We start from the raw sequence: 24,242 nt of genomic DNA, 5'->3' as shown, positions 1-24,242 counted from the left end.
CGATGAGCCTACCACCGTCAATCACCAATAAGAGCTAAGCTGCCCGAGTTTAAATCCCTGTTCTATTCCCCCAGCTGTATAACCTTGGCAACACAACCTTGGTTGGTAACCTCCCTGTGATTCCATCTCTTCATCTATGAAATGGAAAGAACAGTAGTGTTTTCTCCAGGGTTTTAATGAGAATTCACATTCAGTAACCATCAGTTATTAATTATTGTGGCTCCAACATGAGGGACCTAGGAAATCAAGGTACCCACTCCTCTTGTCAAGGAGTCCCTAGTCTTCCCTAAGGCCCATTTTATTAGTGACCTCATATATCTCACCATAGAGTATAAGCTTCCATTTCTGACCAATTTCTTTGCTTACCACCCTTCATCCATCCCCATGAAGTCCTTTCTGAGATGTAATTACTTCAGCCTCAGAAAAGGTCTGCAGCTTTTTTTTTTTTTTTTTAAATAAAGATGGGGTTTCACCATGTTGGTCAGGCTGGTCTTGAACTCTCAACCTCAGGTGATCTGCCTGCCTTAGCCTCCAAAGTGCTTGGATTACAGGCGTGAGCCACCATGCCCGGCCAGGTCTGCACTTTTAATGTGCAAGAAGGAAGAGCAAACTGTAACTCTTATTATTAGAGTTATCTGTCTATTACTGGATAGTCTAGCTGGAGACCATCTAAATGGTATTATATTCACAGCTGAGGTCTCCACAGCTGAGAGTGGGACTCTAGATGCCTTTAGATCTTCCAAGGGTCCCAAGACCTGGAAGAACTTGTTGGCTAAACTGATATTCCTCTGGCTCAAGAACTAGACATGTGACTGTTAGAGTAAGAATCAGCGACCGAGACCACTAACTGTTAATACTCAAGAAGTCTCACAAAAACAAACTTAAAATGGTATGGGAGATTTGTTGAAGAATAGTCCTTGAAAAATAAATTGTTTCCGGGGAGCTTCATTAAACATTGAGGTTTTGTACTTACTTATCAGAGATCTGATATCATGTCTAATTTCAAACCTCTTCAGTAAAGATGTTTTTTGTGGGTTTTCTGGACTTATGAAGTGTCAAATATCCATTTGGGTCAATGGGTTAATTCTGATGAAAAGAGAAAGCTCTCTTACTTGCTTTAAAAGCTTTATAGCACTACATCAGAGTGGATAATAAATAACTAACTTGTGTCTTTGGGGCTGATGCAGACTCATCAACAAAAGAGAAAAAGAATGCTATTTCCCTGTTCCAATTTAAGAAATACAGCCAGGTCTTCGTGTTTTGAGTTTTGGGTTCCTTTGCCCAGGAGAAACAACAGTGTTTTGCATGTTTCCTAAGCTATCTTCTTCTGGGAAGGCTCAGCCCATCCTAGGAAATGATGCTAAAGTATCTGTGCGTCCAAGGAAAGAAGAGGCTTTGCCTGGACTCTCAGGTATTGTTGGGTGCCTGAAAGGGAGAGGACAGGAATGGGATTCTATTAGAAGGTAAGCCTAAACCAGCTTCTTCAAAGTGTTCTGTATGTTGAAGTGGGGCGGGCACACAGATGCCTGAGGAGGACCAGACGCTTGGGAATAGCAATGAGGCTCTCCATGGCCAAACCTGTAGAAATTAGAGATGACCTCAGTGAAGGACACCTGAACAGTGAAGGACCAGGACCTGAAAAGGGCATCAAGTAGTGGGAGAAATTAATTAATTATGGTGACCGCTATGATTCAAAGACTCAGCTCTCCTCATCGTATCCCTAAGGGTAGGGTTCTTGCACAAGCCAATGGCAGGTGAATGATTTATATTGAACTGTTTATCAACCTTGGCAAATTGGAACTCAGAAATAGATTCAGTTTTGTTTCAAAAAATCAAAACAAAATGACAAATCGTTATGGAAAAATCCATACCCGTTAATAGATTTTTTTTACTTCTCCACAAAGTGGGAATAATAATAATATCCATCTCAAAAGTTATTGGGATGGCAAAATGAGATATACTGTGTAAAATAAAAAGTGCACATCAAAGGTTTCTTATGCTGTTACAGAATCCCTTAGACAACGGTTAGCACGGACCTTCCTTCCCTTGCTGGAGTGCTGACTAACCATTTGCCATCTCTCCCTCCTTTGTACTAAAAGAAGTGAAGGTTCCGTTTACTGCAGCCAGCAAGAGCAGTTATAAGAATGTCAGGAAAAGGAGACAAACCAATGGCCAGGCTTCTGCTCTCTTGAGACTTACCTTTCTTCCCCATACCAGCACCCAGTGCTAACATAAGGCCATGGAGCAGAAGCTCGTATTGATGTCCAGGTACCCTAGACCAATTAAATCAGTCTCTGGAAGTAAGGCCTGAGCAGTCCTAATGCTTAAGATCTTCCAGGTGACTCTAGTATGCAGCCAGATGGAGAACCCTGACCTTGAGGATGCTGTTGTTTAGACAATGTTAATAACTTTATAGACCTGTGCAGACAGGATAATTAAACGAAGGAGAAAGACTTGCAGATTGAATCTTTGGGCAATTGTAAGATTCCTATTGGCTTTGTTATCAATTTCATTTGTAAAATGTATGCCTATGAAAGAGTTTTCTAGGTCAAGTCTATTTTTCTAGCCCAGGAAAGCTGACTCATCTCTATTCTTGCCACTACTGCCCCCTACACCCACCAAAAAAACAAAAAGATTCTTTTTCTTTCTTTCTTTTTTTTTCAGTGCATTTTTCAAGGTGCTGTTAAAACAAAAAGGATTCTTAATCCTTTCCTCCTGTGATTGCTTGTTTGTTTTCAACATTTCTTTTTTTTTTTTTTTTTTTTCTTTTGAGATGGAGTCTCGCCCTGTCACCCAGGCTGGAGTGCAATGGTGTGATCTGGGCTCACTGCAACCTCTGCCTCCTGGCTTCAAGCAATTCTCCTGCCTCAGACTCTCGAGTAGCTGGGATTACAAGTGTGCACCACCATGCCCGGCTAATTTTTTTTTTTTTTTTTTTTTTTTTTGAGACGGAGTTTCGCTCTTGTTACCCAGGCTGGAGTGCAATGGCACGATCTCGGCTCACCGCAACCTCCGCCTCCTGGGTTCAGGCAATTCTCCTGCCTCAGCCTCCCGAGTAGCTGGGATTACAGGCACGTGCCACCATGCCCAGCTAATTTTTTGTATTTTTAGTAGAGACGGGGTTTCACCATGTTGACCAGGATGGTCTCGATCTCTCGACCTCGTGATCCACCCGCCTCGGCCTCCCAAAGTGCTGGGATTACAGGCGTGAGCCACCGCGCCCGGTCTCAAAGTCTTATCTCACCCAACCAGACCCCTGCCTCAAACAGGAGTCTCAAACTCAACAACCTACAGAGGGCCAGGATGCTAACACAAATGAGTTAACATGGGTTATGTTTAAGAGAAAACCCACATTGTTTATAGTGTGTAACTTAGCTACTGCTCAGCCTCAGGCAGCTGTTGTCCTGGAAGAAGTTAATCCTAGAATTACCAGTTCCCCTAATTTTGTAACAGAGACAGACATCTGGATTTTTGTGGAAAATATCCCAACCTTTCAATGTTGGCAATAAATTTACTTGCTTTTTAAACATTACACAGGACAACACTGAGCAGGCTAAACTACATAAGCCATAGTTTGGGAGAAAAAAGGAAATGCATTCAGTATCTTCTGAGAGAAAATAAAGACGACACATTCAATATCTTTTGGTTTCTGATAGACATCATCAGCTGGTTTAGGTGCAAGTAAATGACCTTCTAGAAAACACAGTAAGGGAAAGGGGCAATGTCCACAACTCCTTGCTGGAAAAAAAAAAGTCAACTCATTAACTAGTCTTAGTTATACATATACCATGAAAGATAACCTTTGATGATCTTAAATCAGATTGTATGTCTTGATGACAAGGGTTAGCAGAGAAAAATACTTTGTATTAGCAGTAATTGTACTGCTAATATCTCCTTTGGCAACAAAATTCACTGGAGTAACTTAAAGCTAAATCCAAATCACCTCCTTTCTTTACGGCAAAATCTCTCTTATCTGCAGTAGACCAAGGAAACATTATCAGGTCTGGAGATAGGTTTTTGTTCCCCCCACCCCCACCCCCACCCCCGCAAGCAATGACACGTAAATGAAAAGCCTTCTAGTTGAGTTACAACAAAAAGGCCAAAAAAATTCCTATTTCCTACGATCTCTTTACCTTTGGCTCTCAGATCTCTGAACTACAGATAGGGCTGGAATGTAGATGCAGACTGGGAGTAACAGTGCCAGAATCTATTCAATGGATGTGCTTCTAGGCATACGACTTTTAAAAAGAAGTTTCCCAGTGTCACTCAACGGAGAAAAGGACTTATTATTTAACCTCCGGACCTCAAAATAAGTACTGAGCCAATATTTGTGTCTCTATTTCATTTTCACCAGCCACTCGCATTAGTAACTATAGTATTTTAATCAGCCTCTTTTTGTTTTCTCCTCTCAGCTACATACAATGTTTAAAACCATAGTTATCTTTGAAACTTTGTAACTTAAATTCTTTTGGGTACATAGCTGCATTTGTAAAGGCATGGCTTTCAAATAATACCTACTAAAAGATCAAAAGAATGAAAGTGAAAAAAAAATGTGTTAGCGGTTCATCTTCCCTTTGGATTTAGGTCTAATACAATAATTGATTTATGTCTAATACAATTAGATAATAATTGATTTTTATCTAACACAATTACTTCATTTTCTTTTTCTTTTTTTTTTTTAATAGAGACAGGGTTTCACCACGTTGGCCAGGCTGGTCTTGAACTCCTGACCTCGTGATCCACCCGCCTCAGTCTCCCAAAGTGCTGGGATCACAGGCATGCTCCACCACATCCAGCTACTTCATTTGCAAGTTAAGGAAGAATCAAATGCAACTTCTATCCAAATGCGACTTTGAAAGTTACTATTTTGTGTAATGTCCAACATGGAGCTTGATACACAATGAGTAGAGTTTAAGAATGAATTGCTGGGCCGGGCGCGATGGCTCAAGGCTGTAATCCCAGCACTTTGGGAGGCCGAGGCGGGTGGATCACGAGGTCGAGAGATCGAGACCATCCTGGTCAACATGGTGAAACCACGTCTCTACTAAAAATACAAAAACTAGCTGGGCGTGGTGGCACATGCCTGTAATCCCAGCTACTTAGGAGGCTGAGGCAGGAGAATTGCCTGAGCCCAGGAGGCGGAGGTTGCGGTGAGCCGAGACCGTGCCATTGCACTCCAGCCTGGGTAACAAGAGCGAAACTCCGTCTCAAGAAAAAAAAAGAAAAGAAAAGAATGAATTGCTGGGCCGGGCACGGTGGCTCAAGCCTGTAATCCCAGCACTTTGGGAGGCCGAGGCGGGTGGATCACGAGGTCGAGAGATCGAGACCATCCCGGTCAACATAGTGAAACCCCGTCTCTACTAAAAATACAAAAAATTAGATGGGCATAGTGGCACGTGCCTGTAATCCCAGCTACTCGGGAGGCTGAGGCAGGAGAATTGCCTGAACCCAGGAGGCGGAGGTTGCGGTGAGACGAGATCGTGCCATTGCACTCCAGCCTGGGTAACAAGAGCGAAACTCTGTCTCAAAAAAAAAAAAAAAAAAAAAAAAAAAAAAAAAAAAGAATGAATTGCTGAACTGTATGGCAAAGATTTTGTAAAATCTAAATTTTAAAAAATATTAGATAAATATTTTAAATATTTAGATATCTGCTCTTTTAATTTCTATCTAGTTTTATTTACTCATAGGTGTCTTTTGGTCTGCCTTGAAATGCACAGAGCTGAGACCAAGGCATTTTTGCACACTTTAAATAAGGAGCCAATGGCAGTAAATGATCATGTGAACCCAATTGAAATGTTGACAAGGGCTGTTGCCACTTCTTAATGTTTCAACCATGTAAGCAGAGCATTTTTCATTTCTAAAATTTATCTATTTATGTAAAATAATAAATATTTTTCTTATTCCAACCAGAAAAGGAAAAGTGAAATTGAAGGAATCATTAATAAACTTCAGGCCGGGCGTGGTGGCTCACGCCTATAATCCAAGCACTTTGGAGGCCAAGGCGGGCTGATCACCTGAGGTTGGGAGTTCAAGACCAACATGGTGAAACCCTGTCTATAAAAATAATAATAATAAATAAACACACTTCAAAAGAATTTTTGAGCAACTCTGGATGCAAATAAAAAGAGTAACTTCATAAGGTGAGTTGTCATATTAAAAAAAGAAAAAAGTAGCCGGGCGCGGTGGCTCAAGCCTGTAATCCCAGCACTTTGGGAGGCCGAGGCGGGCGGATCACAAGGTCAAGAGATCGAGACCATCCTGGTCAACATGGTGAAACCCCCGTCTCTACTAAAAATACAAAAAATTAGCTGGGCATGGTGGCGCGTGCCTGTAATCCCAGCTACTCAGGAGGCTGAGGCAGGAGAATTGCCTGAACCCAGGAGTCGAGGTTGCGGTGAGCCGAGATCGCGCCACTGCACACCAGCCTGGGTAACGAGAGCGAAACTCCATCTCAAAAAAAAAAAGAAAAGAAAAGAAAAGAAAAAAAAAAGAAAAAAGTATCCACTGAATGGGAATACAGAACCTGAGACAACTATCACAATATTTCTAGAAAGCTGATAGCTATTTTCAGATTTTTTTTTTTTTTTTTTTTTTTTTTTGAGACGGAGTTTCGCTGTCGTTACCCAGGCTGGTGTGCAATGGCGCGATCTCGGCTCACCGCAACCTCGACTCCTGGGTTCAGGCAATTCTCCTGCCTCAGCCTCCTGAGTAGCTGGGATTACAGGCACGCGCCACCATGCCCAGCTAATTTTTTGTATTTTTAGTAGAGATGGGGTTTCACCATGTTCAGGATGGTCTCCAGCTCTAGACCTCGTGATCCACCTGCCTGGGCCTCCCAAAGTGCTGGGATTACAGGCGTGAGCCACTGCGCCCGGCTATTTTCAGATTTTCTATAAGTAATTTAGATTTTTAAAATCTATAAAACTGCAAGAGCTGCGTTTACTCTGGTAGGCCATTAAGAATGCCATATTTTCCCGGGTAAAACATTAATTGAAATTTTTTAAAGTGGAAATCATGGCAGAAGATCAAAGAATGAGAAATTGGTCTTAGGCCGTGGTCAGTTCCACATCAATAGCATGCAGCCGCCTCCTCCTTCTATTTCTAGATAAAAACCCATTAATTCCCACTCCCTTCTGTGCTAACATTTATTTCAAGAAAATATGTTTGGACCTGCCTGGCAAACACATGCCATTCACACTGTGAGGAGCAGAAGTATAGGAACAGGCTGAACATCTGAAATAGCTCTGCCCAATTCAGCTGTGTGTCTGGCACCTCTGCCCCTCCTCCATCCACCTATGAGGTCCTTGCAAGACCTTGAGGAGGACTTACCACTCCCTTTACTGCCTGGGGTGAAAAGAAGATCAGGTAACAGCACATAAAAAGGTTATACAGTGGAGAAACAGGGAACAAGCATTTCTAACCCTGAGCACAGGGCAATAACCAGAAACCTACAGGCCTTGTGTGTTTCTCCATTTGTTTGAATGAAAGATTTCTATGGGGTAGATTTTTATCTGTTACATTTTTAAAATAAATTTGCTGATTTGGAAGAACTGGATTTCCAAGGAGTGAAAGGACTGAGGTGCATAATTATGACCCTTCTAAAATATGAGCCTCTATCCTATCACTATTTGTTTCAATCCTTCCTTTAATGTGGGTAAAACAGCATCTCAAGGCCTTGTATATAGACATCACCTAGCCAATATATACACTTTTAAGGGAGCTTTTAAAAGTAAAGAGTAAAGCATATACACAAATCATCAAGTATAGAGTTAGACAAATTTTTCATAAATTAATCCATTTAAGCCAGGATCAGATTAAGAAACAGCCCATGATTAGCATCCCAGAAACTCTCTTCATGACCCTTTTGGTCACTCCCATCCTGCAAGGACAGCTAACATTCTGACTTCTAACCACAGAGATTCATTTTAGGAAATATCATTTTAATGCAATTAAATTAAGCATACTTGACTCCAAATAAAATCTGCAGATATATATTGGACCAACTTAGTCATCCCAGACTTTCATTATTTGACTACTTGGTATGCTGAATTCTACATTGTAAATACCATTTTGGAACAGAAGACCCCAGATTTAGTCCTGTTCTGCCGCTAATGAGTTGGGAGATCTGGGAAGAATCACTTCCCTATTTCAGCCTTAAATTCCTCTTTGTAAAATAAGTACATTTAACCAGACAAGCCATAAGCTGTCTTCTGAAAGAATATACTCTTCAGAATGGAAATATTAAGAACATATACTTTCAACCATATGTCACTTTCAATTATATTTATGTAACACTGTACCTATATGCCTCTCTTCAAAAACAAGTATTTATGAAGGCGTTGTACATGCAGTAGTACAAACATAGCTGGGGTTCTTGCCCTCATTCTGTGTCCAGTCTTGTGCTAATTCAAGCAAAGAAATGAATAAATGGTTAATAATGGGGCAAGAGAACCATGGGACTAAATATGTATGGGTCATTAGATGATCTGTCTCAAAAGGACACAAACCCAAGGAAATAGAGGCACTTACTTAACAGGGTAGCCTGCCCTGTCTCTAGATTTGGAGTATCTCTTCACCTTTCCACTACTCAGTGGGAACTCTTTCTCTTCCCAAAATACTCACTGCCCTTATCTCTCCCTAACAAAATCTGTTAAGTTTATTCTCATTAATTTGTAAATGGTTGCCAAGCCTGAATGTTCTCTTTCACAGAAGTGTTTTACACTTACCAAGACATTTTGATTTTAAGGAGTGAATCCCTAGTTAGAAAATTTCACGTATCAGAGTCAGGGGAGTACATTCACTTTTAGACAAGGAACAACTAAAGTCATCCCATACAGGTAACTATGAAAGCAAACTTCTCTCCTAATGTTGGTGCCACTATTAATGAGCACTTGATACAGGCCAGCTTTGTGCCAAGCCCTTTACACATATTATCTCATTTATTTCCACAGGCAGTGTCATTATTGTTTTTATTTCACAAATAAAGAAACTGTTAGTATCCAGCCCAAGGGGACACAATAAAATCCTTCTTTGCATGTCTGAAAAGCCCATTTGACACCGGGTTTAGCAGCAGTTACCCACCAAAAGCAAAAATAGAAACCAGAGACCAGAGCTCTCCAGCGCAGTCTCAGGAAAGGAACTCATTCTTCTGGATCACTGGTGATGGAGGTCTGAGAGGCAAGGAGGCAGCCCCTCTTTTTTGTGCTGGGGGCATCTCCACCCCTCCTTTGTGCTGGACCCTTTCAGATGTTGCATTAATGTTTTCAAGGCCTCAATACATTACACAGCAGACAGACTCTAAAGGCCCATTGAAACACTGCTCCAGAAGGCCTGCAGAATACCCATCTAGCAACCCTGACTTAACGTCATTTCTAGCTAAGATGTTTTTGGAGCTTCTTTTTTTTTTTTTTTTTTTTTTTTTGAGACGGAGTTTCGCTCTTGTTACCCAGGCTGGAGTGCAATGGCGCGATCTCGGCTCACCGCAACCTCCGCCTCCTGGGCTCAGGCAATTCTCCTGCCTCAGCCTCCTGAGTAGCTGGGATTACAGGCACGCGCCACCATGCCCAGCTAATTTTTTTTGGTATTTTTAGTAGAGACGGGGTTTCACCATGTTGACCAGGATGGTCTCGATCTCTCGACCTTGTGATCCACCCGCCTCGGCCTCCCAAAGTGCTGGGATTACAGGCTTGAGCCACCGCGCCCGGCCTGTTTTTGGAGCTTCTAAGGCCAATGGGGACCTCAGCTGCAAATCAAGGACAGCTTCTGTACATCCAATCAGGGGAGAAAACATCCGACATTTATTCCCTTCTGAACACAGCCAATCATTTCCCCTAACTCTTACAAGGCAGTGCTGCAGAGTCACTCCAAAGGGGCCTGTTTTGCACTATTTGTAGAATTACAAAGCTCTGAGGCTTTTTTTTTTTTTTTTTTGAGACAGTTTTCGCTCTTGTTACCCAGGCTGGAGTGCAATGGCGCAATCTCGGCTCACTGCAACCTCCGCCTCCTGGGTTCAGGGCTCTGAGGCTTTTTAAAACACCATTTACTGACCAGCGGTTCTAACTATCATGCTGAGAAAGAGACCACAGCTCGGTAACAGGTATCCCCCAGCACTTCACACCCAGGGTATTGCTAATGATCCCCAGGGACATGAAGCAAGACTCCACAAATGCTCAAGACCAGATGAATTCAAAACCAAGGTAAAGCCACCCACAGTGCCTGGGATGGGAGTGAAAGTTGAAAGCTAGCAGCAGAGTGCAACAGCTCCAGAAAGCTAGGACTCCTTGGCTACCTGTTGAAGGTATATCTCAACACATCATGATTACACTGGTTTTAGAAAGAGTACTGGCATTTTGTCCAGAACAGTTTGAATGTCACTCCAACATAACAGAAGGTGAATTTGTGGCCACAGCAACATTCAATAATCACTGAGACTCATCTGGGGCATCCCTGTTTGTGAGATGAGAGATTCAAGTCTAATCTACTGAATTTGGAAAAATACAAATATGCTTAATTCAGTTAAATAGCTTAGAAGTAAATGAGATCAAACTGCATTGTTTTAATCAAATAAGGATTTTAAAAAACATTATTTGCAAATATCCAGCTTTATCTAATTTTATGGTATGTTTTCTTCAGGGCCCTTACAATGCTGTGGTGTGTCTTGGAGGCCATGATATGGCTGTGACATGGCTAAATGGACCAGCAGCTTCCAAGGAGATTTGTCAGCAAGTGTCAGATAAACAGAAGTCAGAAGTATGCTCAAGATTGTTGGAGGGGTTTGGAGAGAGGAGGAGGAGAAGGGAAATCAAAGGCTTGCAGACCATGAGAGGCGAAGATGTCCAGCTCCTCTGCGTTCCATTTCCTCTAATCTGGATTGGCATGTCTGACCAAATTCTTGCCTTTGGTGCCACTTGTAAAATCCGAAAAGATGAGAACATCAGAGCACTATTTAATGTCTTTTGTCTCGATTCGGAATGAGGCAGATCTACATTAACTGATTCAAAGCAATGTCCAAGATACTTCATTAAATGTAAAAAACAACGTTTCAGAATGGCATGTTTACAGTACCATTTGTGTATTTAAAAAGAGAGGCGCTATGTAGCATAAATGCTTCTGTATGCATAGAGTTTATCTAAATTCTGGAAGGATGCACTAGAGGGAAATAATGGTAAGGGAACTGTGAGGCTGAGAAATCCCCCTATATTACATAGCCTTCTGTAGTTTCACTTTTTTCCTAGTTTAAAATGGCAATCATATAGTAAAACACACCATTTCACTAAAAGAGCTAAACTTTCCAGACCAATACTTGACATATTGGAACTTTGAAATTTTACATAATCAGGAGTGTACAGAAATCAAGTCACAGAATAATGTCTTATACAGCTGTCCAAGCTTATTCCAGAATTTTTTTTTTTTTTAGACAAGGTCTCCCTCTGTCACCCAGGCTGGAGTGCAGTGGTGTGATCACGTTTCACTGCAACTTCTACCTCCCAGGCTCAAGTGATCCTCCATCTCAACCTCCTGAGTAGCTGGGATCAATAGTCCCGTGCCACTGTGCCTGGCTAATTTTTTACTTTTATTTTTATTTTTCTATAGAGAGGTGCCCAGGCTGGTCTAGACTAGCTGCCCAGGCTGGTCTCAAACTCCTGGGCTCAAGTGATCCTCCTGCCTTGGCGTCCCAAAGTGGTGGGATTACAGGCATAAACCACCACGCCCAGCCCAGAATAATTTTAGAGCTACAAATGTCAGTGCATTTTTGTTAAAGATGCTTCTTTGGGTTATTTTTAGTCTTTTTTTCCTCCTCAGATTCTCTGAAGATTATAATCTTCATGGAAGTGAAATAGAGATCACAAAGATTTTAAGAGAGAAAATGTGTGCTGTTAGCTATAAATAAAATTACTCTCCCAACTCTCTGAGGAGAGAATGAGGAAGAAAAGCTGTAGTTATATGAGCATGTTCTTTCCCTGTGACTGTGGATCAAGATTGACACCCAGTGGCCACATTTAATCCTTTTTTTCACTGACATTCCCTTTCGATATAATTCGCCACTGCTAAAATTTCCCTTTGTGCTTTAGAGAAAAAAAATTATTTAAATCTGTGATGTTTACTGAAAGTGAACTGTATCTTAGACAGCCAGGTTAAATTAGTGGGTCTTGTTTCATACATAATTAGCAGGTTTATTTCTGTATTCTCTCTGTTTGCATTTTTTCCTAACATTAGTAGCAATTTTCATTCGGTTGACAAAACAATGTAGACTAAACTTTGTGGAAACTGCAACTTTAGGCAAAAGGAGGTAAAACAGAGCCTTGAATAATGGCTTTTTTATTTTTATTTTTTGAGATGGGAGTCTCACTATGGATGTTCAGGCTGATCTTGAACTCCTGGCCTCAAGCAATCCTCCTGCCTCAGCCTCCTGAGAAGCTAAGATGATCAGCATGAGCCACCACAGCTGGCTTAGTCATAATGTCAATGGGAAAAATAATTTTTTTTTTTTTTTTTTTGAGACCTAGTTTCGCTCTTGTTACCCAGGCTGGAGTGCAATGGCGCGATCTCGGCTCACCGCAACCTCTGCCTCCTGGGTTCAGGCAATTCTCCTGTCTCAGCCTCCTGAGTAGCTGGGATTACAGGCACGCGCCACCATGCCCAGCTAATTTTTTTTTGTATTTTTAGTAGAGACAGGGTTTCACTATGTTGACCAGGATGGTCTCGATCTCTCGACCTCGTGATCCACCCGCCTCGGCCTCTCAAAGTGCTGGGATTACAGGCTTGAGCCACCGCGCCCGGCCAAAAAAATTTTTTTAATTTAAAAAAAAAAAAAAACAAAAACCTCAAAACTCTTTGCCGTTCAGGAAAGAAAAAGCATTTAGTACATACCCTACAAACCTCCATATATAATGTATATAAATTAGTGTATTTATAAATCACATACACATTATTTTACTATATATTAATATACATTGTAAAACCGTCCCCAAATAGATATTTTTTTTCAGTATAAGACACATAAAAATCCAAATGGAGGCAATTTCCTTCTCCCCCTCAGTGGAATACCTTGCACATGCCTGAGGTGGGTACCCCCTATTCTGGAAGTTGTTACGCTAACAGTTCTCCGACTCTCAGCAGTAAAGGGGAGAGAGACAAACTGGTGATCTGGCACAGCAGAAAGAGCACAGGCTTTGATGAGCCCAGTCCTGCATTTGAAAACTGCGGCTTCTTGAGTGCTGCTATGACCTTGGCAACAGTCCTAATCTTGTTGAGCCTCAGGGTCCTCTTCTGTCAAAGGAGGGTGATGATACATACAAATGATATTGTCCATAAATCGCATTTCTTGGCATGGTACTATTATTGCTTAGAGCTGAAAGAAGCTTTCAAAGGTCACTTAGGGAACTAGGACAAGAAAAGATTCAGTCTCCTGGATTTTTAAAGCCACACAGCTGGCTACTGACTAATCTAGGACCACCCCACTCTTTTTTTTTTTTTTTTCTTTTCTTTTCTTTTTTTTTTTTTTTTTTTTTTTTTGAGACGGAGTTTCGCTCTTGTTACCCAGGCTGGAGTGCAATGGCGCGATATCTCGGCTCATCGCAACCTCCGCCTCCTGGGTTCAGGCAATTCTCCTGCTTCAGCCTCCTGAGTAGCTGGGATTACAGGCACGCACCACCATGCCCAGCTAATTTTTTTTATTTTTAGTAGAGATGGGGTTTCACCATGTTGACCAGGATGGTCTCAATCTCTTGACCTCATGATCCACCCGCCTCAGCCTCCCAAAGTGCTGGGATTACCGGCTTGAGCCTCCGCGCCCAGCCCCACTCTCTTTACTGAGCTGATGAGGGGGCCTCAAAAATGTACTGTCAGGCAAGGTTTTCCTGAGACTGGAAATATAAATTCCATTATGAAATTTTCCACACACTTGGTCACTCCATGTGTAGCCTACAGAGAGAAACGATTAATAGTTATATATGCGTTGTTATTACTAAATGGTTTTTTAAAGCCACAAACCATAGAGAAAAATATGTCCTATTACAGTATCAAAAATTAAATATATATATATATATATATATATATATATTTTTTTTTTTTTTTTTTTTTTTTGAGAAGGAGTTTCATTCACTCTTGTTGCCCAGGCTGGAGTGCAATGGCACCATCTCTGCTCACTGCAACTTCCACCTCCCGGTTCAAGCCATTCTCCTGCCTTATCCTCCTGAGTAACTGTGATTATAGGCGTGGGATAGCATGCCCAGCTAATTTTGTATTTTTAGTAGAGATGGGGTTTCTCCATATTGGTCAGGCTGGTCTCGAATTCCTGACCTCAGATGATCCACCCACCTCAGCCTCCCAAAGTGCTGGGATTACAGGCATGAGCCACCACACCCTGACAAATATATTTTATAGTTTATGCAATGGGCAAAGCTCTGGTCCAAAAGGAAGGCTACCTAGATTTTAGTCCCAGTTGTGACATGGACATGTCACTTGACAACTGTGTCTTATTTTCCTCATCCATTAATCATGAATGATATTACTTACACTGTTGCAAGATTGGCATGCACTTATATAGGTTAGGAAAAGGATTCCACAAATAACTATCATTATTGCTATTGTTTTCCCAACTACAATAAAATTATCTCACACACACACACTTGAGAACTCAGTATCCTTCCAGCCCAAAAGGCTAGTCCCTTTAGAGAAGAGACTAAGGCCCACTCTGCTAGGCCACAGGTAGTCTCAACAACAAAAAGCATAGACATTTTCTGTCTTCTCTGATCCCAGGACAGAATGTTCCCAGACCTGGACCCACCCTGAGCTATTCCTAATCAGCAGCCTTAGGGCTCTGACCTACAGCCCAGGTGGTTGGTTTGCTCAGCTGAGCCTTTGGAATTCCAGGTAGCCAGATTGAGGCATTCCCTAAGACCTGTTTGGAGCTCTAATCCTTTACTAGAACTAATGCCTGTTAGCCAAAAATAGATGCCATATTTTGGGCCAACTGCTGTGCTGCATATTTTGTATGCATTATTTCCACTCCTTACAACAACCTGTGAAGTAGTGACTATTATTTCATTTTACAATTATGGAAACTGAGAGCCAAAGGTTAAATAGCTTCCCAAAGTCAAACAGCTAGGAAACAAACTGCTAATCTGGCTTCTAATCACATGCTCTTTCTAAAACATTTCCCACCCGGATTCCCTTCTGGTTCCTGCCTGATCTACCCTCAGATATTGGACTATATTTCCTTTACCCTTGCATGGGTCTTGCCAGGAACCACCGTACTGCCATCCATTCCTATATTCTACTTGGAGACTCACCTACTAAGTGGAACATATTGGAGCTTACCAGAGCATTCAGTATGACACATGCATGTACCCGGATTTACTAATTGCCTGGCAATCCCACACTGCTACACCCTTCGGGCATAGGGCATCAGGCTGCCCAGCCTTCCCACATGCATACTTCCGTTTCTGTCTCCACTCAAACATCTCAGTGTCCTCCTGTTTCATGCCAGCCAATGTTCTGAGGTTCCAGCATACTTCACAGCAAAGCCTGTTACGGTCCCGGAATGATGATTTAAGGAATTGACAAATTATTCATTACCTTGGAAAATACCATATTTTATTCAGACAGATAACTAATTCACCAGTAAGGGGGAAAAAACCACCACAGTAGACATCTAGGCTTGACTTCAGAGACAAAGCAGTCATTTAGATGGAAAACATCTGTGAGTAGCCGAAGTCTTTTTAATCTCCACAGATATATAAAGGAATTAGTGTGGGAGGGTATCCTCCAATCCATTTTAAACTCCGGGATATTGATATAAAATCCCACTACAGGGCAATAATTTCATGAAATTTTAATGAGCTCACCCTAATTCTCCAAGTTCTGAGAAATGGGAAAAGCTGTCCATAATCATGTTTTTATAGGCATTTGGAAAAGATATTTAGAAATCACAAATTAACTATGATATCCTAGGAGGAAGTTTTGTAGATCTCACAAAATGGAAATGATGCCACATATTTGTTACAGGTCACTTTGCTGTAGACTTAAAGCCCTGACTTTAAAATAAATGCCCCGCTCTTCTCACATGCTGGTGAACATAATTACCTTTAGCTATAATTCCAAATTTATGAACCAATTTAGAAAATTGAGACCAATAGCCAAGGTAAGCACAGGGCCTAGCAACGTGGCTTCAACTCTTGGGTTAAAAAATAAAGTATGGGCCGGGCACGGTGGCTCAAGCTTGTAATCCCAGCACTTTGGGAGGCCGAGGCGGGTGGATCACGAGGTCGAGAGATCGAGACCATCCTGGTCAACATGGTGAAACCCCGTCTCTACTAAAAATACAAAAAATTAGCTGGGCATGGTGGCGCGTGCCTGTAGTCCCAGCTACTCAGGAGGCTGAGACAGGAGAATTGCCTGAACCCAGGAGGCGGAGGTTGCGGTGAGCCGAGATTGCACCATTGCACTCCAGCCTGGGTAACAAGAGCAAAACTCTGTCTCAAAAAAAAAAAAAAGTATGGCTGGGTGTGGTGGCTCATGCCTGTAATTCCAGCACTTTGGGAGGCTGAGGTGGGTGGATCACCTGAGGTCAGGAGTTCGAAACCAGCCTGACCAATATGGTGAAACCCCACCTTTAAATAAATAAATAAATAAATAAATAAAATAAAGTATGGACCAGGCGAGGTGGCTCAGGTCTGTAATCCTAGCACTTTGGGAGGCCAAGGTGGACAGATCACTTGAGGTCAGGAGTTCAAAACCAGCCGGCCAACATGGCAAAATCCCGTCTCTACTAAAAATACAAAAGAATTAGCTGGGCATGGTGGCACATGCCTGTAAACTTGGGAGGCTAGGGCACAAAAATCACTTGAACCCAGGAGGCGAGGTTGCAGTAAGCTAAGATCACACCACTGCACTCCAGCCTGAGTGACACAGCGAGACCCTGTCTCAAAAAAAAAAAAAAAAAAAAAAAGTGTGACTGTGTTTTCTATGAGGTATCTGTGCAGCAACTATTTAAACAACTACTACAGGCCAGGCGCGGTGGCTCATGCCTGTAATCCCAGCACTTTGGGAGGCCGAGGCGGGCGGATCACCTAGGTTCAGAGTTCGAGATCAGCCTGATCAACATGGTGAAACCCTGTCTATAAAAAACAACTACTACAGGCCGGGCGCGGTGGCTCAAGCCTGTAATCCCAGCACTTTGGGAGGCCGAGGCGGGTGGATCACGAGATCGAGAGATCGAGACCATCCTGGTCAATGTGGTGAAACCCCGTCTCTACTAAAAATACAAAAAAATTAGCTGGGCATGGTGGCGTGTGCCTGTAATCCCAGCTACTCAGGAGGCTGAGGCAGGAGAATTGCTTGAACCCAGGAGGCGGAGGTTGCAGTGAGCCGAGATGACGCCATTGCACTCCAGCCTGGGTAACAAGAGCGACACTCTGTCTCAAAAAAAAAAAAAAAAAGAAAAGAAACTATCAAGGCTAGATGGGGGTAACTCTGTCCCCGTCACCAAGAGAGTGTCCAGAGAAATGTGCCAGACTCTTGTGATACCTTTGCTCTCATTAGACCTTAAGATATAATCACACACCACATTTCTCTCTCCCTTCCTGTCTTAGAACTGAACAAATATCAAAAGCAGACTTTGCTGCAAAGCGATTCAGCAAGGCAAGGTGGATGGGATACATTTATCCTTCAGCAAGTAAACATGTTTCACTGGTTTGGCATTGTTTTCCTCTGTGTCAAAAGCTATGGTCAGGAAATGAGGAGCTGGTGGTCAAAGGTACAAACTTTCAGTTATCAGATGAGTCCATCCTGGAGATCGCATGTAAAACATGGTGACAATAGTCAGCAATGCTGCATTGTATACTCGAAATTTGCTAAGATGGCAGATCTTAAGTATTCTTACCACCAGACAAACTATGTGAGGTGATGGATATGTTAGTTAGCTTCATTGTGGAAATAATTTCAGAATGTAAATATGTACCAAAACATCACCTTGTGTAACTTGGATATATATTATTTTTATTTGTCAATTATACCTCAATAAAGCTGTTGAAGAAAGGAAACTGAAGCCAAATACTTTACCATATTCATGAGCAATGGTAGTGAATGGCCCTGGCAGCACTTGTGCAACAGCCAATTTGCTAAGAGAATCTTAAAGGGTAGAGATCAGAACAAATTAGTGTCAGTGCCCTAGCAAAACAGCTAGAATCTACTCAAAACTTCAGACTTCAAAGAGGACAGAAGTTGGTTTCCACACAAGTTCCCATCAATGCTGACAGGGTCATGGATGTCACCTTGTGTCAGGCCTTGTTCATGACTTACTGCTATAATATTGTGTGTTTAGAGATTTTCATGCCAAAGAACCACTCAGATTCTTCTTAATTTGCAATCAAGAAACATCAGGGATCTTCCAGTTCAATATAGAAACTGGCCTTTACACTTTCCTAAGCCTCTAATGGAGATGGTCTCTCCCTGATGTCATTATAAGGGGACTCACTCTGGATGCACTGATGACCAGGTATGCACAGGTGGCATTGCCTGCTGTAATTTGATGTTGCAACTCTGGTTCTTTTGTGCTCCTGCTGTCGTCTGGTGCAGTGACAGAGGGGTGGGCTGAGCGAGTTGCTGAGGACTTGCAGCCATAGGTATTCTCTTGTCCCAAGCCTGTACATTCCTTGATCTTTTTTTCCTATCGCCCGTATATGACAATTGAAATAATACATGTCAAGTGCTTGTTACAGTACTTGGCACATAACTGTTCAATAAATGCTAGCTATGATTATTCTTTTTTGTCTAAGAACTATAGCTTAGGTAAAGGTCAGAGCAAATCCACCGAGCTTCAAGGGAAAGAAGCAATACATTTGATTAAAACCTTGTAATTCCATACCAAACCTCCACTATAATAATCACAACTTTATGTCACTGGTTAGCAACACATGAATTGCCAGACACAACTATTTTGACAATACACTGTGAAAGTTGCAGACACCAGGAGGAAATCATTTTTGTGAATCCCAGACAAACAGGGATAGGAAGGGCCAAAGGAGATGGGGCTCATGCTTACAAGTCTAAATAAGAACTGTTTCCAAGGACTTTTTTTCTTTTCTTTTTTTTTTAAGATGGGGTTTCACCATGTTGGTCAGGCTGTTCTTGAACTCCCGACCTCAGGTGATCCACCTGCCTGGGCCTCCAAAGTGCTTGGATTACAGGTGTGAGCTACCACACCTGGCCTCAAGGGATTTTCTAAAAACCCTTTTGCAGCCTTCATGCATGTCCTGCTTTGATAAGGTTCATCACTAGACATTCTTTAGGACCACAAAAACTTGGATAAGATGTTCTGAGAACACTTGCCCAGTAATGGTACCTCCACCAATGAGCTGACAACAACTGTGGCTTTGGACCTCTGGACCCAAAGAAGTCTATTTCTTTTTTTTTTTTTTTTGAGACGGAGTTTCACTTTTGTTGCCCAGGCTGGAGTACAATGGCAGGATCTTGGCTCACCGCAACCTCCGCCTCCTGGGTTCAGGTAATTCTCCTGCCTCAGCCTCCTGAGTAGCTGGGATTACAGGAACGCGCCACCATGCCCAGCTAATTTTTTTTATTTTTAGTAGAGACGAGGTTTCACCATGTTGACCAGGATGGTCTTGATCTCTTGACCTCGTGATCCAGCTGCCTTGGGCTCCCAAAGTGCTGGGATTACAGGCTTGAGCCACTGCGCCCGGCCCAAAGAACTCTATTTCTAAGCATCTTATGTAAATCTACTTTTTTCCTAATAAACTTTTCCCTGTTCTTTTCCCTTACCAAATGTACTGGTATCTTGCCATTTCACGCATTCTGGATTATAATCCTTACTTCTATTCCTGAGTAAACCCAACAGATTTAGGATAATTTTCTCTATTGTCTTTTTTTTTAGGTTGACAACACTGTATAAAGATAATTCTGGCTGAGTGCGGTGGCTCAAGCCTGTAATCCCAGCACTTTGGGAGGCCGAGGCGGGTGGATCACGAGGTCAAGAGATTGAGACCATCCTGGTCAACATGGTGAAACCCCATCTCTATTAAAAATTAAAAAAATTAGCTGGGCATGGTGGCATGTGCCTGTAATCCCAGCTACTCAGGAGGCTGAGGCAGGAGAATTGCCTGAACCGAGGAGGCGGAGGTTGCGGTGAGCCGAGATCGTGCCATTGCACTCCAGCCTGGGCAACAAGAGCGAAACTCCGTCTCAAAAAAAAAAAAAAAAAAAAAAGATAATTCCCCCAAAAATGGTAAAATCATACTTTCATACAGATATAAAAATAAACATACATTAAAAATTTTAAACTGGGCACAGTGGCTTATGTCTGTAATCTCGGCACTTTGGGAGGCCAAGGTAGACAGATTGCTTGAGCCCCAGAGTTCAAGACCAACCCGGGTAACATGGTGAAGTCCTATCTCTACAAAAAAAATACAAAAATCAGCCAAATGTGGTGGTGCACACCTATCGACCCAGCTACTGGGGAGGCTGAGGTGGGAGGATCGCTTGAGCATGGGAGGCAGAGGTTACAGTGAACTGAGATGGTACCACTGCACTTCAGCCTGGGTGACACAGTGAGACTCTATTGCAAAAAAAAAAAAAAAAAAAGATTTTATTTAACTCAATGAAAAAATTGGAGCAATGTTATACCCTTTTTTGACTCTACCCAAAGGAAGAGTCAAAAAAGCACAAATTTATATGGAATAAGGAAATATTGAAACAAATGCATAAGTGGAGGCAAAATGAGCTTCCTCCACAATGGAGAGGGCAGGCAACTGAGTCTTTACTATGCAGAACAGAATTTGCACATCTATAGACAAGAATTATTTTACATTGCCATTAGTTATTTACAATTCACAAAACTGAATATAGCTCCAAAAGAATCAGATAACATGAAATGGCTTCACCTAAACAGTGCATAGTTTTTCATCGAAGCACACATTTTTCCCTACAACACTTATATTTATATCAAGTTGCAAGTAAGGAACTAATGGATAGGCAATTGATCTACACAGTTGTTCAAGTAAATAGTCTGAAAGAATGGTGCAAATACCAAAGATCTTTCAAGGAGGTTGGCCAATAAGACCAAATCAAATTATTTCAGTCCCAAATCATTAAAATGTCACTTCATGTTCAGTAATAGTAATAAACATTATTATATGTCTAATGGTCCATATAGTTGGTTTCAGAATGATGATTCAACCATTATATGGCATGTTCTGTGAAAAGCTGTTTATATGGATCATTGCTCTGTCTACACCTAAACTTCCATCTCTTTTTTTTTAACCAGTAAGTAGCATCTGTGAAATTGGATAGAAAAAAGAGCTCCTGACACCTTAAGTGAGATAATTGTAATTCTTACATATATTGTCCCAAAGTTCACGTGGCATTTAGAATTGCTATCCTGATTAGTAATAAAGATCTTCCTCTAGCATTTCCTCTAATGCCATTTGGAATGTCTTTGATTTTTATTTAGTTTCATTTTATTTTACTTGGCTTCACCAACTGAGATCTCATGAGTCTACTAAGTGAAGGAAGCATTAATTCCTCTCTAGCCACCACAACTGCTACAATGGGATCAACTGATATTTCTACACCTACTTGTATAACTCAGAGACAACCTTACAAATGGCACACATACCCCCTTCCTTGTTAGCCAAAGGGAGACCAATGGAAATAAGACCAATAACGGTATAAGACAAAATCGTATTTTTAAAATATTCAACTGAGGCAGTTTTGGTCTCACAGCCCCTAGTAATTCCTAGTTTCCCTGAGGCTTTCTACTTATCTAGCCTAGAACAAAGAAGACAACTGAGTTGCTTCAACAGCTTACAGACAACACAACAGTCTGAAAGCAAAAACAAAGGGATTGAGTTGCAAGTGCTTGAGAAAGTACAGTTGTAGTTTCGTTTTGAATTTACAACAGGATTTAACTAAAGAACTAAACACTGATTTTTATGTTAGCCATAGTAATGGTGCAATATAGAAAGCAAGGGCAGGCGGGGCAGGGTGGCCCACACCTATAATCCAGTACTTTGGGAGGTCCAGGTGGGTGGATCACTTGAGGTCAAAGACTGAAGTGGGAGAGTTACTTAAGCCTGAGCCCAGGAAGTTGAGGCTGCAATGAGCCGAGATAGCAGCACTGCATTCCAGCCTGGGTCACAGAGCAAGACCTTGTCTCTAAATAAATACATAAATGAATGTCAATTACAATTTAAAAGTTGTTTGTTTGTTTGCTTAAAGAGCCCCAGGCCTGCTCGCTCTTCCAGGTGGTTGTATCTGATCAAGGAAGCATGCATATATCCATTGCTTTCACCCCAGATCAACTGAAGAGTCCACATTTTTGCCTTTTACATCTTCCAGTCAAAAGTCACCAGTCCACATTCCACATCCCCTAATCACATAAACCACCTGTCAAGATTCCTGAGAAGTTCTTCTTATCAAGCTTGAAATGAGGGAAAGGAAGGCAGGGATAGCTTACAACAGAGTTCTCTTCAAAGACATGCTCTATCCAATCCTCTCTTCCCATGTCCAACCCTATGCTTTGGAACTTCCATATGAGACAGCTTTGGAAATTTCCCTTGGAATTTTACGAATCGTGCTGGGTGATCACATAATTCACTCTGGCATCTGGCATTTGTCATTTTAGGATCTAAGTGTAAACTTCCATTTACAGTCCTACTACAGGTGTTTTCTATTAACAGAGAAAATAAGAACCAATTAAAAAGATAAGCTCAGTTACAGAGAAGGAAATAAAGTTAAATATTAACACATCTACATTATGACTAAATTTTGTTTTTGTTTTTCAGGGATGGAGTCTCACTATGTTGCCCACGCTGGTCTCCAGTTCCTGGGCTCGAGTGATCCTCCCACTTCACCTTCCTGAGCGGTTGAGACTACAGGCATGTGCCATCATACACAGCTTATGACTAAATTTTGACAAAGCTTTATTATTATTTACCCTGAGCACTGCACATGCATGTAGTAGAACAGAGCCCTGAAACATGGGGGGCCTTAAAGAACCCAGGAGAAACAGAAATTAACTCTCTGGCCAAGAGAGTAAAAGCAATAGAGTGGCCGGGCGCGGTGGCTCAAGCCTGTAATCCCAGCACTTTGGGAGGCCGAGGCGGGTGGATCACGAGGTCAAGAGATCGAGACCATCCTGGTCAACATGGTGAAACCCCGTCTCTACTAAAAATACAAAAAATCAGCTGGGCATGGTGGCATGTGCCTGTAATCCCAGCTACTCAGGAGGCTAAGGCAGGAGAATTGCCTGAACCCAGGAGGCGGAGGTTGCAGTGAGCCGAGATCGCGCCATTGCACTCCAGCCTGGGTAACAAGAGCGAAACTCTGTCTCAAAAAAAAAAAAAAAAAAAAAAAAGCAATAGAGTGAAGGGACAAATAACAAACAAGTTGGCAACAAGTTGAGCACCCCAAAAATGGCTTGTCTCTGCTCCGCAATATTTGGGGCCTCAATTGGGAAGACTTGATTGCTGAGAAGGACACTGTGGTTGGGAGGGGCTGGAATCATCATCTGGAGGTGTCTTCATTCACATCTGGCAGGTGATGCTGACTGTCAGACAGGACATTAGCTGGGACTGAATACTAGAGGTGGCCTCTTATGTGACCTGAATCCTCCCACATCATAACAGCTGGGAATTTGCATGAGGGCTCTGGGTTCCAAAAACTGAATCTACATCACCCTTCTTACCTAGCCTCAGAAATCCCACAGTACCCACAGTATCACACGGTATCAAAGAAATTGTAGCCAGTTTTCAAAAACCATGATTCCATCCTTGACCATCGCTCAAATACATACAACAGTGTCTTAAGTGCACATCTATGGTTTCGTCATCACTTTCCTATTTGAGTTATCAGGTCAAAAAAGGGAAGTCTTCTCTGAGACTGAGCCTTCTGCTTTCCTCCTCTTCTGTCACCTCACTTGGCCAGGTACACACACAAGTACATACACATACAGTTCCACACATCGAAATTTTCACAGAATTAATTAAGCGTATCAGCTTTTTTTATTGTGCTTAAGATGCGGGAAAACTGTCAGAGTCAATTTTATCTTTGGCTGCAAAGGGAGGGAAATCGAATTATTCAACAAATTTCAGCTTTTGGTTTCTTCACATTTCAGAAAAACTTAGCCAGCTTTCTATAAACTTTTTTACATCAATTGATTCCATTTTTTGGAAATACCATTAATTTTTACACTAGCCATTGTTTCATGTCATACAGTTACGTAA

General features: G+C 41.9%; 1 long non-coding RNA gene across 1 annotated transcript; it reads left to right on the top strand.

Annotated features, from left to right (window-relative positions):
• Positions 1-1,202: 1,202 nt before the first annotated feature.
• Positions 1,203-11,047, top strand: LOC141584461 (uncharacterized). Its single transcript, XR_012517517.1, has 2 exons — positions 1,203-1,463; positions 10,633-11,047. It is a non-coding gene; the product is annotated as an uncharacterized LOC141584461 (long non-coding RNA).
• The last annotated feature ends 13,195 nt before the right edge of the window (positions 11,048-24,242 follow it).

Source organism: Saimiri boliviensis, chromosome 5, assembly GCF_048565385.1.
Source record: "Saimiri boliviensis isolate mSaiBol1 chromosome 5, mSaiBol1.pri, whole genome shotgun sequence".
NCBI lineage: Eukaryota > Metazoa > Chordata > Mammalia > Primates > Cebidae > Saimiri > Saimiri boliviensis.
Note: the sequence above shows the minus strand (reverse complement) of the source record. Positions and strands in the feature narration are given on the sequence as shown.